Genomic DNA, 14,178 nt, shown 5'->3' with positions numbered 1-14,178 from the left:
AAGAGAATAGTACTCACCTCTCAAGGTAGTTAGAGGAATTCAACAAACAGACTAAAGCATTCAAAGCTCACTCCTCCCTCTTTGTTTTGTTTTAGTATTGGAGCTCAAATACAGGGCCTTGTTCATGCTAGGCAAACACCAAAAGACCCTTGTGAAGTAAATGACTTGCACTCCCCTATGCGTTTATTACCCCTCCACTGTGTAGTAGACAGTGCTATTCCCAGTCCAGATGGCAAAATGACAGCTCAGAGAGATAAAGTACAACCAGCATTCAAGGTCAAAAGCAATCAGAAAGCAGGACTAGGGGAAATAGGACTGGGGCTCCTACACTGCGTAACACAGGTATACTCATTCACATACACATAATAAAAATAATAAAAAATTTTTTAAAAATTAAAAAATGAGAGCCGGGCACGGTGGCGCATGCCTTTAATCCCAGCACTCAGGAGGCAGAGACAGGCAGATCTCTGTGAGTTCAAAAAGACCAAAAAAAGAATACATGAAATCCAGTTTGGGGGCGGTATGGAAAGGTACCGATGGGGAAAGGGGTATAAACATGATTAAGATGTTGTGTATGGGGGCTGGAGAGATGGCTCAGTGGTTAAGAACACTGACTGTTCTTGCAGAAGACCTGGGTTTGAATCCCAGCACCCATATGGCACCTAACAACTGTCCGTAACTCCAGTTCCAGGGGATCCAACGCCTTTTTCTGACCTCCTCAGGCATTGCACAACACAGGTGCATTTACATACATGCAAGCAAAACACTCATATACACAAAATAAAAACAATAAATAAAAATTTTAAAGAAAAAACACAAAGTCAGTAATTTCTTAAAGGTTCTGAGATGTCAAGCTCTCCTCAGTTCTATTCTGGACTCCACATCACCATCAGTAAGCACAGGACCCCCCCCTCAAGGTGGCTCCCCACTACTATGCAGGATCAGGATCCCACCAGGTTTGGTATACTGGGAGAACCATGTGAGTTCAGACCATTGACCTCAGCACCACCTCCCCACAAGACCTCCAGAATCGAAAACTGCTACCCATCCTTGGTGATGAGGGACACAAAGAGATGCTCTCTGCAGTGCCTTCCAAAGTTGCACACACTGCCACACGACTAGACAAGCTCCAATGTGAACTGAATGAAGGCTTGTTTCTTACTTGGCACTGAGCCCTAGCTCCCACCCAGGCACCAAGTGCCACCAGGAGTGCCCCCATCTCCTCATTCAATCTATCACAATTATCTGCAACCACGGAAAAGGGCACTAAGATTGCCACCCTGTCCTCCAGGACCATAAAGCACAACCGTTAGCTGTGACCCAGCACTGGCACCAGCAGCTACCGGAGGACTGTGCCCCCAAACTAAGCAAAGGCCAACTTGGAAAAAGGCAGCTGGGCTCAGATCTCTCCTGACCCCAGCTCAGCACTGAAAACTAGGCCCTCCCTCTCCAGGGCACCTGAAGCCTGGCCATGCCACTCACCACCTGCAGTGAAGAGTATCATCTGGCTCTCCCTCCCCCAGGCCCCACTGACCTCCCCAGAAACTGAGTAGGAGTGACTGTGCTTAGATGGTCTCTCCCAAATCCAGGGGAAGGGTGGGCCGTTCAAAGCCTGGCAGGAAGCTGCAGGCCGGGAAGCTGCAGGCCAGGAAGCTGCAGGCCGGGAAGCTACAGGCTGGGAAGCTGCAGAGGACGAGAGCAGAACGCTGGCCATAGACGCCTATGCAGCAGAGTGAGCACTGCATCACATAACAGCCACTTCCGTGCATCACACAAGGACACGCCTAAACCTCACACAAACCAAAAGAAAAAAGCTGCTTCCCACTGGCAACCCATTCATCTGTGGCTACCACGCTCAGCAGCCTGACCATCTGTCCACAGGGGGCCTCAGCTCCTAGTCTGGCCGTGCCACCCTTCCACTTGCCGCTCACCTTCTGGCCACCGAAAGCTCGGCCAGGCCCAATGTGTCTTCTCCCTTTCCTTGTAGTAGGTAAAGGTCTTTGTCAGCCTTCCTGGGAACTGGAAGAACAGAACGTCTGCTGCCCAGGTCAGGCCACCTGTACTTTACTCACTCACGTCCCACCTCAGGAGTCAATGCTGATGGGCAAAACCCTACAGGGCCTAGAAAAGACATCTTACTATGGTCCCCCTCAAACTACCACAGTTGTCGTGGAGAACACGGAACATATCTGCCACAGTGGTGGTCCACAGGTGAGCTGAGCCACTGAGCTGCCACCTCCTCACAGGCACATTTTCCTTCCTTCTCCTCTGGGCCTGAGTCACATGCCACACAGTCAACTAGGCCTGGAATCTGGGCTGGCATCTGAGGGTGGTGAGGCTCATGCCAGCCACCAGCAGTCATGTGACCTGGGCAGGCCATTTTCCAGTGCCTGTGTCAGCAACTCCCCCACCCTCAGAGAACATGCTGGGACAGAGCCCAAGGGGCACTGAAACTCCTTTTCAATCACATCGACATCATTAGTTGCTTTTTTCCTGGGGTGAGGGGGGCTAACTATGAATCAGAGCTTTTTAATTCATAATTCATGACAGGCTAAAATGTGCTAGTACAGTACAGTAAGTACAGTAAGTACAGTATAGTGCAGGCATGGGCTCCAAGGAGTCACAGGTGCCCAACTAAACACGCACTCTGACTAAAACTAAACCACATCACTCTTGCTAAGCAGACAGTGCTTAACGGAAACTCCACTGTCTGTAGGGCTAGTCTCATGCCTACTCCAAGGTCAAAAGTACAAGGCCCTCAGTCAAGTGTCAGTAAGACAGCCCCTGTTGAAGCCCACTGAAGATGGACGCCCTCAGCTTTCTGTTCCCATGACAGAGTTGTACCAACACCCACATGAACAAGCCCAGCTCCAATGTGAACAGAGTCTTACTCACCAGGTGGGACCTGACTATCTGCCATTCACTCCTGCCCTTACCAGCCCCTTGCCTTTGTGGGCCACACCCTTCCCAGGCCACACAGTGACCTCCAAGTTGTCTGTTCCAAGCCTGCTAGCTCTCCAGAGGCAGAGCCTCCCAACCCACACGCATCAGCAGAGCTCCCAATCTTGGGACTAGAAGTCCAGATTCCTTCACCTGGCACACCACAGCCATCCTTACCTTGACCACTGGGCTTTGACCACTTGCACACTTCTTACCTGGGTGTCCAGAGCCCCGAATGCCCGAGAGCCGGTATCCTGCTGCTGTGCCTTTGCACACACAACTGTTCTCTGGGTTTGACTAGTGCTTCCTCTCCACCATCTGTCCATACCCCTGCTCATCCCTAAGACTCCGGTCAGATTCACCTCCTCCAGTAAGCCTTCCTGGCTTCCACCCTTCTGTTGGATTTAAGTCGCCCTCCTATGACCGCCACAGGGCTGTGTGATTCACGGGCACCTTATGTGCACATATCTCCACGTTTATCACACGGTCTGGCACTTAGTAGGAAATTCATAAACAGCTGCAGTCTAACTAGCTTGTAACACAAGCCTGAGTACTATAAAACAGGGATTTGATTTTCTCATCTTCCAGCTCCAGGGCCTAATGACATACCAGGCACACAGAGCGGGTGTTTACCAGGTGTGACAAAGTGAGTTGAGCCTATGGACCACCACTGTGGCAGATATGGCCCATGTTCTCCACGACAACAGTGATAGTCTGAGGGGGACCACAGTAAGATGCACTGCACCCGATAGGAGTGTCACACCCACCAGGAACACAGGCAGGTCGCAGCTGCCTCTGTTTCAGCCCCTCAGTCACAAAGCTTCATGACTGAATTATCCAACAAGAGGATCAGAATCAAGGCCACTCAAGCCCAGTCAATTGGGAGCCTTCTACAGAGGCTAAGGCCAGCGCCCAAAGGGAAGGGGCTGCCACAGCCTGGAATCCAGTAAACAAGAATGAGTCTTCTTATGTCAAGAGGTCTCCCCCCAAACTGCCACAAGTCCAGCAGGAAATCTCACATGTCTACTTAGACAGATGTGATGGTACATGCCTGTCACCCCAGCACTCTGGGGTGACAAAAGGCCCACAAAGCCAGTTTCAGCTACATGGTGAGTCTGAGGTTTGAGTTTGGGGAAACTGTCTCAAACAAAAAGACTAATATACTTTATCCTCCCCGTGGGAAGCTGAGTTAGGACTGATAGCCATGACACTCCTGAGACACAGGGGGCAGAGGTGTTAGAAATGGGCAGCCTAGGGCCACTAAGGTGGCTCAGGCCAGTGATCTGAATTCAATCCCCAGAACCCACATAAAGGTGAAAGGAGAAAACCAACTCCATAAAGTTGTCCTCTGCCCTCCACATGTGTACTGTGGCATGCACACATGCACGTGCAGGGGCGCGCGCGCGCGTACACACACACACACACACACACACACACAAATAAAACTAAAGAAATGCCACATGTGTACTGTGGCATGCACACATGCACGTGCAGGGGCGCGCGCGCGCGCACACACACACACACACAAATAAAACTAAAGAAATGTAGTCCAGGGGTTGGGAATGTATGTGACTCAGTTAGTAAAGTACTTGCCACCTTGAAGCACAAGGTTCTGAGTTTGATCTCCAAAACCCATAAAAAACCCAGGTATGGTCGCATGCACTGAATATTCCAGTGTAGGGAGACAGAAAGGCAGATCTCTGTGGCTTGGCCAGCCAGCCTTGCCAGGAGAGCCCCAGATCCCAGAGACCCTGTCTCAAAACACAAAGTGGGGTGTGAGGAAATGGTTCAGTAGGTAAAGTGCTTGCCACATAAGCATCAGGACTTGAGTTTGAGTTTCCAGAAAACATGTAAAAGTCAGATGCAGTGATATGCAGGTGAAATCCCAATGCTCCCATGGTAGGATGGGAGATGGAGGAGGAGAATTCCCAGAAGTTTATGGGCCAACTAGCCCAGCAAACAGCTAGCCCAGCAGACAGCTAGCCCAGCAGACAGCTAGCCCAGCACACATAGCAATGAACAAGTGAGAGACCTCATCTCAGACAAGGTAGAAGGCACACAGGCAGCTGTGGCATACTCATGCCCACATTACATACACACACACACACACACACACACACACACACACACGAAACATAAATAAAATAAAAAGACCAAGGTGGGGCTCAGTTGGTAAAGTACCTGCTGCACAAGCAGGTCCCCAGAACCTCCATCAAAATGGGGGCATGTACCTAGAACCTCAGTGCTGGGGGAGAGAGACAGGCAGATCCCGAAGCTCAGTGGCCAGCCAGCCTGGCCGAATCAATGAGCATGAGGGTCAGTGAAAGACCCTGTCAAAAAAAAAAGGCAAGAGAGTGATCAAGGAAAAACATCTGATGTCACCCTTGGATCTTCATATGCACACGCACACAAGCATGTCTGCATACACACTAACAAGTACATCACACACACACACACACACACACACACACACACACACACACACACACCAAAAATAAATTAAAAAACAATGGACAGTTCCTGAGAAACCACACCCTGGGTTGATCTCTGGCATCCACATCCACACGCACACACGTGCATCCACAACACAGGCACAAGAAATGGGCAGTCCCCATCAAAAGAAGCCCGACAACATGGCACGGATACAAGCTCTACCCTGTGTCACTGGGTCAAGGGCTCTTTTCAGAGCTTTCATGAGCCTAAGTGGGCTCTTGCTCCTTAGAGAAACTGCAGTCATGCGCAGGTGATGGGGGTTCCAGAAGCAGCCAGACTCATACCCTGGGGGGAGCTAGAGGCAGTGCTCCCACCATAACCCTATAACCTATACCAAGAGGATCCTGACCACAGTCATCAAAGGCGCAGCCCCAACAAGAAAGGAGCACCTGCCAAAGACCTGGGCTGCAAAAACTGACACAAACCCGAGGTGGTAAAGGGGCCCCTCGCCCTCAGTCCAGAGAGGCGCACAGCCAAGGTTTCCAGAGAACCCACTCAGAGTTGTCAGGTAGAGCAGAGCCAAGACTCAGGCCACATCATCATCCATACATGCATTTAATTTTCTATGGACCAAACTAAATCACTTTGGTAAACCAAGATTTAGTTTCCTAAAGAGAAAGCTTAAAAGATTTTACCAGTCTTAACTTGTTTAAAAGGACACAGTGAACACTAAATTATAATGCATCCTTTCAACCTTTCCTCCTGAAAAAGCCGTAAGCCCTCTGAGAACAGCAAGTGTCAGGTGAGCAAAGGCCGTCTGCCACTTAACCTGAGCACAAGAGCCCAGCTCAAGTGTAAGTCTCTCTGCTCTGTCCTGTGTCTTTCACCCTCCCATGCCACAAGTCCTCCCAAAACCACATTTGCTACTAATGCCCCTTCAGCTCTGAGTGTCCCCAAAGCCAAAGAGTGAAGGATATGTGCACTGTCAGATCCAGATGAGGGAAGCCAAGGAGGAGAGCCACCTGCTCCAGGCCATGTGGGCAGAACCAGGCAGACCTGGGATTTGAGGCTCTGTACCGATCCCAGAGCTGAACACTGACTTTGCCTGAAATCACGTGGGAATACACACACTCTGCCCCAAGTTCCTCTGTGACACTGAACAGCCAGTCCCCCATTCTTCTCACACCCATAAGAAGCCCTGGCTGGCACAGAGCCTGCCCTGGACCTCATGATGGAATCTCTGCCGATAAGTCATCTACCTCCATATGGCACCCCATTCCCCCTCCAAGTCCCCCGCCTTGCCAGGGGCTTCTCAAACAGACTCAACTGAGTGTTCCTCCTAGGAACACCAGAGACAGGCAAGCAAGGTGAGGAGCCCGAGGCCCAGAGAGAGAAGCAGGCAACCCAAGTCCAGCAAGCAAGCAGCACAGTACTCAGCACCTTCTGTCTGGGAAAGTCAATCCCATTACTGCCAGAGGGACTTCATGGGAGCGTGGGTCCTAGGGCCTGGCCCCAGTGCTGTGCCAGAAGGGTTTCTGAATCACAAACACACACCCCACCCACCCGCCCCAGAAGATAGACTTCCCCTCCTCACCTGGGGCACAGAGGCAGCCGGCAGCAGGGGACATGAGCCTTCCACCTCTGAACATGCAGAGAGGCTGCTCTCAGTCGGCCTATGGAACCTCCCTCCACTCCCAGGCCCTTGGCCAATGTGAATGCCAGAGCAAGGGGAATTCCAGGCAAGGCCTCACCCAGCTGGGCTCTGTCCGGGAGGGCACTTCATGCTTCATCCACGGGTAGCCTGGGAGGGAAGGTGGCCTCCATGGGACAAGGTAACCAGAGCAGACAGCAGCAACCAGTACCTGTACAGGCCACCTCCTCTATGCGGGGCACTGCCAGCAGGCCCGGCCACATGAGCACCCAAGCCCCCTTCCCAGAAGAAGTGCACCCCACTCAAAGCAGAAGTCTGTTGCCTTCGCACTGGGGGGGGGGGGGGTGCTGGGGGTTACGGGGGAAGTATAGGGCTGAGAGCAAACCCCAACCACCCTCTCAAGAGAGCAAGAGATTCCTCCAAGGAATAAAACGGGGCCAGTCCCTCTGCCAGAGCACTGAGCAGCAAATGAACTAATGAAGTAAAGAGCCCACCTCTGAGCCGGACATTCGGTGAGGACTAGTCAATGTCTACAGGGTGAATTCGAGAGCAGACTGGAGAATTCTCCTCTCCCTGCTCTACACCAGGCCCAAACCAGGCAAGAGGAAGAGCCCCTATTGACTCACCACCACCACCACCACCACCACTACAGCATGGAGGGCAGAGGGACAGACTTTGAGAAGCCAACACCCTTTTCACAGAGCCCATCTTCGGGGGCTTCGGGCCTTTCCATCAGTCGGGGGAAATGAGAGTCCCAGCTGAGCACAGCAAGCTGGAGAGGCAGAAAGGCTGGGACGCTCAGACACCCAAGAAACTAAGCATGTTGCTTGGCTGAAAAGCTCCAAACAGTGGTGATTCAGTTTGCCTGCTGCTCCATGTCAAAGCAGATGGCCTTGAGGCAGGAGTGAGGTCCCAGGTGGAGAGAGCACAGCAGAGGGTGGGGACTCAGGAGATACAAGCTCGCTCCTCTCAAAAGGATGGGCATGTGACCTCAAAAGAGTCACCTCATCTCTTCAGGTGCTGGATCTGTCTTCCGGAAGCTTGTATCAGCAGGTCAGAGAAGCTCTTATTCTCCAAGGCCCCTGGTCAATGTCTGACAGGCCCCAGGTCTGACAATCTGACGCTCATTTGCATGAGAGAATTGCCAGGATGTGCGCTGGACCCTAAGCCCTGGTGGAGCACCCTGTGCTCCACCTCGAGGAGGAGGGAGTACTCAGAGGGCACAGAGAGACAGCCTATTCAAGAACTACCCTAAACCACAGCCTGAGCAGTCACCTGCCCTCTCCAATGCTGAGGAACGTGGCTCAGAGGCTGCAGGGAATCCTAAGCAGGGGCTGGGGTGCCCACAACCTGGCCCAACAGAAACAGGAGCTTCCTAGCGGCATCCATAGCAGGTACCTCACCCAAAGGTAGGTCTCCTCCAGATCCCTCCGCATAGAGGACAAGGCAGCAGTGGAAAATTCCAAAAGGTTTGCTCCATTCCTGCACGAAAAGGTCCCAAATCCCTTCTAAAGAAACCAAGGTATGGTGGTGGCGGCATCTGTTTCTTTCCTCAGTCCTCAGTCATGAATGCACAAGATCAACTCAGGAGCATTAAAAATACACTGCTTGCTTGGGTACTTAACCCTTACCATTCTCAGAAGTGATGTAATCCAGTCTCTGAGCACAGGCAATTGAGTTTTTCAAACCTCCCCAGGTGAGTAACTTGCAGCCATGCATGAGGACCACTGTTCTACTGTCTACCTATCCACACAGCACACAGGGCTCCAGCTCTCCCCCACAAACTCTTTAAGGACAGAAAGGACAGCAGACCTGGGCAGACAGGCCTAGCTGGAGGCCACTCCCCTACAATACATACACACATACAGCCTGCAAAGAACCATCTGTCTGGGACAGAATGAGGAGTCTCTGCCCAGCCCTGGCTGGGGCATACCGAGTTCCCCTGTGCTGGAAGATGTGCCATTGTGTTCTCTGATTACTTCAGACATGTAAACAAAATATGATCCTGTACAAACCTGGGGTGGCAGGCACCACAACATAACTTACTTTGAGACATCTAAATTACAAATGCAAAAAATAAAAAAACGAAAAACAAAACAAAAAACCCACAAACCGTTGGAAACCCTTTAACAATCTCTTGAATGGAAAATGGGATCTGAAAAGCAGCAAAACTGGAGACGCCAGATTTGTTTCCTGTTCCCACAGAAGGTCACTGGGAATAATTATATTTTCTTGTGAATCTGTCTTTTGTAAGGATGAAGCAAAACATTTCAGTCTTCCCAGTTCAGGCACTGCCTTTGGGCCTGCAGAAGACACAATTCAGAATTTAATTTTTTTAAAAAGCTATAGAAAAGGGAGAGGCAGGAGGAAAGGCAGTTAAAATTTCTAAGTTTCACTGTGGTGTTAACAAGACTAAACAAAATTTGTGCCTTGAGATAAAACAGAAGCCAGTGCCTCAAGCTTAGGACAGTGGACTGATAGTGTGGCCCTGGGAAAGCAAGCTCCGCAGCAGCCAAACTCCCAGCCATGTGGCCTTGAACAGGTATCTGGCCTCTCCGAGCCTCACTTCTGTCAGCTCAAAGTGCCGGCTGGCTGTGAAAATTAGAATGCACGCACAGGTCAGACCCGGGGCACCTTCCACAAGCAGTGGGTGCTGCCTGGAGCCCCGCACCAGCTTGGACTCACTACACCATGGGGACTGCACTACACCAGCAGTGAGAGAGACTCCCGGTTCTTTGTGCAATGGGAGAAGGAGAAGAGCAGGAGGAGGAGACGGACGGCAGCCTGCCACCACACCCAGGGGTCGAATGGGCTGTTTAGCAACATGATTTGCTTTCACCCTCCCGAGTGGTACAGTGGAAAAAGTCCCTCCAGAGACTCCCAGACGCCTCAGAGGTGCTCCTTTTTTACCATGATGTCCCTGCCAGGTCTGACCAAGCTGCCCTCATCCCCCATATGAAAGGCAGCTTCCCCAATATCCCCCACAGCAGGAGAGGGGGGGGATGGTTAAAGGAATGGGGGTGCCTGTCACACTTCTCTGTAACCCCTGACGTGACGTGAAAGTCTACAAGGAAAACCCTTTGAAATGCAAAATATTCCAGAGTCCTTCAAATGTGTTTTATTTTCCCGCTCCGCTCCTAAGGCTGCTTTCAAACCCACCCATCAGCATTTCCCCTCTCAATCAATTGGCATTTAACAACCATCACCACCAAAAAAAAAAAAAAAAAAAAAGAAATCTGGGACATCTCTATTTTTTTTCTTTTTTCGGAAAAACTCAAGCACCTCCATTCACTTCTGGGGAGATGGGGATGGACACCCTTATCTTTGGCTCAGGCCTCCCAACATCCCCTCCCTCCAAACATCCTGCTGCCAAGTCTCTCCATCCTATCAGCAAATCTGTAGTTGCTGCTCAGGACCTCAGAGCACTTTCTTAGACAAGTCCAGGTTCCCTCTGACCCCAGTTTGTTATGGTTAAGACAAGCACCATCAAAATCAAAACCCAAAATGTAAAGTCCAAACCTTCTTTTTTAAAACCATATGCACAAGAGGTCTAGATTAAGTATCGGAGAAGTTACCTTAAAACAATGTTGTTTGGCAAAGAAAATTACTTCACCATACAAAGAGCCCTAGGGAATGGTAAATTGCTTTTGAATATAGACTTTTCAGTGGCATGGTCATTAATCATGTTAATGTAAACTGCACTAAAACAAAAATTTTCTAAGCAAGTCTCAGGGCACATCAGCATATCTAAGCCTCTGGGTTTGTCTCCAAAGTTCACATCCCAGCAAGCAGCGAAGCTACTGTTAATGGGGTCAGCTATTACAGAACTATCTGCAACCTGAAAAAGCACAAAGGTGACTCAGTTGTAGAGAGAATCTTCATAAAGTTAGGCAGGAAACAAACAAATTAATCAGAGAAGGAGAGTGAGTCTATGAGTTTTGGAAACAAGTGTGAACAGAAACTCTCCTGGGGCAGTCAGATGTTTATGGAAGGAGACCAGTCAACATTGCTGGCAGCACCCAAGTCCCTGGGCCAGCCCCTGCTTTGTAGGGTAGAGGGCAGGGCAGCATCTGGAGGAGGGGAAGAGGAATGGAGCCCAGCAGAGCTAAGCAGCACGGAGCCCAGCCAGACCCAGCCATGTGCTTCACGCTGGCAACAAACAGGTTCTTTCAAGAGAGGAGGAGTCTGACAAAAAGGACAGCTGCAGCAAGCAGAAGCTGAGAGGCAGAGACCTCAAGAAAGCCCTGAGACTGGGGTTCTCCCCTTAAGTAAAAACAAAAGGCACCCACTTTGGGGGTTTCAAGAACTAGTTAATCTATTAATGTCCTCCGTGTCCCCATTGCTGGGTCAATAAAATGGAGTCCCTTCACATCTGGTTTCCATCTAAAACCAAAACTTGTACTATCAGCATATTACATAACAAATTATGCCTGCAGGTTTCTTTTATTACACATCAGAGAGGTGCGCATGGTGGTGGTGATGGGGTTGTGCTGATCTGAGTATTTGCTTATTTCGGTCTTTTATTCTTAAGGGCAAAACCCAAGGAAGTTTTCTGTACTGTGTATGACTTAACTCCAGAAATAACAGTGCCTGTGTGAAACACCAACTGAGAAAGAGAACCCAGCACTCAGTCCTCAGCGAGGCACATGGAGCATGGGGAAGAAGGGTGTGTGTGGGTTTTAAAGAGCCCTGCAGGCACCACATTGCTCCATAGCGTCCCCTGCTGCCAGCTCCCAGTATCAAACCTGGCCCCCTCCTGAAGGGGAGGAGGAGAGCCTGCTGGCTTTTCCCAAGCCTCCATCATAGGTCATGGACAGTCGCTCAAGGAACCAACTTAAAGGAAACCAGTTTCTACAGAACTAAAGGGGTGGGGAGGCCAGGGGATACAGAACCAATCAGCAGGGGGCAAGAGAAAGACTAAATGATGAGAAAATAGTGTCAGGGCTTCCTGTAAAATGTCAGCTGAGAGACGCCTGAAGACAACAAAGTGTTTAAAGCTCTTTCCAAAAGATTTTAATGAACCTCCTCAATACTGTTATATGCAACACACCAGAAACTGACAATAAATGGGAGAAACTGATTAGAATCAGTATCATTCAAAACAATGAAATACTCTACTTTTTCTGCCTTGAACAACCTTCAAGTCCACTTCTGCCTCGGTAACACCGCTGGCTTTTACGTAATACTTGTCTTTGATGTTAAAATGAACACACAGCAAGTTCATCTTCTAGGGGAGGTGAGGATAACAAGTCCTTGGGCAAAAGTATTTGGAACTGGTCTTAAAATCATCTTATTCTCTGAATGACATTAGGGAGAAAAACACAGACATTCCCCAAGCCGCTCAGATTTCTTGCCTACCACAGCATTCTGGAGGCTGGATCAGCATTTGCCTAGGTCCACAGGATGGGATGAACTACCTACACCCTACACAACTGCAGTCAAAGACACCGATCCTAAGACTCAAACCTTCTTTCACTAAAAGGGGCCTATCATGGAACAAGCAGCTGTTTTCTGCTAATCGAGCCCACAGCAAAGTACAGGGGGAAAGAAAACAATCTCCAGGCCTTCAACTAAGTATCAAAACTTTAACTGAAGATAAGTCACTGCTAAGAAGTCAAATTAAAACGAAACCAAAACCCGACCCAATCAGGAACTCTGAGTTTCACGAGTGGGCAGACTCCATCCTTCCCCCAGTCCTCAAATCTAGTGGCATCCTTTTAACCTAGAGTCGGGGATCTGGAGCATGGAGGGATCCCCTTCCCAGTCAGTAGGGGCTGCTGGGAACACATACGCTAGCATGTCACTTGGAAGTCTGCTAATACTGTAGAGCAGTACAAGCCGCCTGCCTGGCTTCCCAGGCCATTAAACAATGCCACCCAACTCCTGCAGCAGGCAGTCCCTTTTCTCCACCATCCAACAACCCAACCACCGTCGGCCTGGTTCCATCTGCACCAGGTCCCGCAAGCCCAGGACCGCGGCGGCGGCACAGATGCCCTGCCCAAGGGCCAGGACCGGAACGCAACCCACAGCGGGGGCCACTTTCCCAGAACCACCGAGTCCGGGTTCTACCGTATGGAAGACTCGGAGTGTGGCCTATAGGAGGCAGAATCCCATTCATCAAATGCTGCAAGGAGCTTTTCTTTGTTCACCCTGGTACTAAGTACAGTACGTGCTAATGAACCCCGGCGGGCAGCCGGAGCAAGCTGGGCACCAGCCGGCGTCCGAAGGCGAGGGAGCCGGGCGATCCGCCCACGCGATGCGCTGCTGCCCCGGGGCCCTGGCCCGCACCACGCGCATTGTTCCCCAAATCCAGGGGTGGAAAGAGGGGCTGTGGGGGGAGACACTCGGGGCAACTCAAACCGCAGACCCATCTCGGATCCAGGGTTCAAGCCTCCTTCGCCTCCGTCCCACCAAGAGAAACCCCGAGTTGGGAACCTGACTCCCACCGGCTCGCAAATCAAGGACTGGCAAAAATGTGACTAGATCAGTATTCTGGCACAGACGGCCCTCCTCGCCATGTGCAGAAGCCACGCCAGCACAGGCGCCCCCCCCACTCCGCGAGCCCCGGCCCCGGCCACCCCGCGGGCTGCCCCCTCCCGGGGCAGAACGCCCTCCCGCCCCCGTCTCCACCGCGCCAGGCAGTCGGGCCGCCTCGGAGTAGTGCGCTGCGCGCCCGCATCCCGGGGGTGGCGGGTGCAAACTTCCGCGAACAAAAGAGTTGTCTGCAAACGCTGCGGAACTTTGGGGCGAGCCGGGCCGCCCGGCTCCCGGGACTCGGCGCCTTCGCCGCTGCCACGAACAGGGGCTGAAGTTGAGCCGCGGAGCCCAAGGCACCCCGGGGTGCAGCCGGCCCCGCGCCCGCCCGCCGGCCGGCCAGGGCGCAGACTTGCTGCACTGGCCAGGCCGGCTTGACCCTGCCTGCGCGCTGACAAGTCTCCGGTCTGCACCGGGGCGAGCGAGACGCGGCGTCCGCAGGAACCGGCTGCGCCAGCGCGGACGCCTAACAAGGAGAGGAGAAAAGGCAGCAACGTTTGGAGAAAGCGCCTGCGGCGTGCACGAGCCGCTCCGCGCCGGTGCCGGGGTGCACGTAGGGACCCCGCGGGGCCGGGACCCTCGGCCGGCCGGGTCGCTTACTGTGCGCGCCGGGGCCGCGG

General features: G+C 51.7%; 1 protein-coding gene across 2 annotated transcripts in view; it reads right to left on the bottom strand.

Moving 5' to 3' along the window:
• Eef1akmt2 (EEF1A lysine methyltransferase 2) overlaps positions 1 to 14,178 on the bottom strand; it is an 87,070-nt gene that overhangs the window by 25,477 nt on the left and 47,415 nt on the right. Inside the window, exon 7 of one of the 2 annotated variants that reach the window (XR_003851547.1) lies at positions 9,309 to 9,327. The exons of the other annotated variant lie outside the window; for it this stretch is intronic. The gene's annotated coding sequence lies outside the window, so the exon portion shown is untranslated. Of the gene's footprint in view, positions 1 to 9,308; positions 9,328 to 14,178 lie in introns of those variants that run through there. 2 annotated transcript variants of the gene reach the window in all.

The sequence above is a fragment of the Nannospalax galili genome, unplaced genomic scaffold (genome assembly GCF_000622305.1).
Source record: "Nannospalax galili isolate Female #2095 unplaced genomic scaffold, S.galili_v1.0 scaffold362, whole genome shotgun sequence".
Classification (NCBI taxonomy): domain Eukaryota; kingdom Metazoa; phylum Chordata; class Mammalia; order Rodentia; family Spalacidae; genus Nannospalax; species Nannospalax galili.
This window is presented reverse-complemented; position numbering and strand designations above follow the sequence as displayed.